This window comes from Cynara cardunculus, unplaced genomic scaffold (assembly GCF_001531365.2).
Source record: "Cynara cardunculus var. scolymus isolate 2C unplaced genomic scaffold, CcrdV1 Un_Scaffold_6187, whole genome shotgun sequence".
Lineage (NCBI taxonomy): Eukaryota > Viridiplantae > Streptophyta > Magnoliopsida > Asterales > Asteraceae > Cynara > Cynara cardunculus.
Genome location: NW_020202810.1, coordinates 24357 through 25010, shown reverse-complemented (window position 1 = coordinate 25010; position 654 = coordinate 24357). Strand labels below are relative to the sequence as shown.

General features: G+C 39.4%; 1 non-coding gene across 1 annotated transcript; it reads right to left on the bottom strand.

Moving 5' to 3' along the window:
- Positions 1–314: 314 nt before the first annotated feature.
- LOC112504610 lies at positions 315–420 on the bottom strand. Its single transcript, XR_003068231.1, has one exon. It is a non-coding gene; the product is annotated as a small nucleolar RNA R71 (small nucleolar RNA).
- Positions 421–654: the final 234 nt, after the last annotated feature.

Genomic DNA, 654 nt, shown 5'->3' with positions numbered 1-654 from the left:
TACGTAAGCCTACCATTGGTGCCACCCATTTTTCACTTAAACCACTGTTGTTTCAAATGCTTCAAACAAACTTCCAGTATGCTGGTTTATCTTCTGAAGATCCTCATTCTCATCTGCGTTCTTTTATGAAAATCATAGACTCTTTTCTCATCCCTAATGTTTTAGATGATGCTCTGAGACTAAAACATTTTCCATTTTCACTAAGGGATCGAGCAAGAGCATGGTACAATTCTTTGCAAGCAGACTTTGTGACTACATGGAATGAAATGGCAGAAAAGTTTTTGAAAAAGTATTTTCCACCCACGAGGAATGCTAAATCTAGGAATGAAATATGTACTTTTAGACAACTGGATGATGAAGCAGTTACTGATGCATGGGACAGGTATAAAGAGCTGCTGAGAAATGCCCTCACCATGGCATTCCGTACTGTATACAGTTAGAGACATTTTACAATGTCTTAAATGTCGTTGCTAGGCAAATGCTCGATGCTACTGCAGGCGGAGCTTTCACAGCTTGTACCTATAATGAAGGTTTTGACGTACTTGAAAAGATTTCCAACTATAACGGACAATGGTCTGACCCACATCCAATGCCACTGAAGAAAACAGCTGGAATAATTGAGGTAGATGTTGTCTCGGCATTAACAGCTCAGAT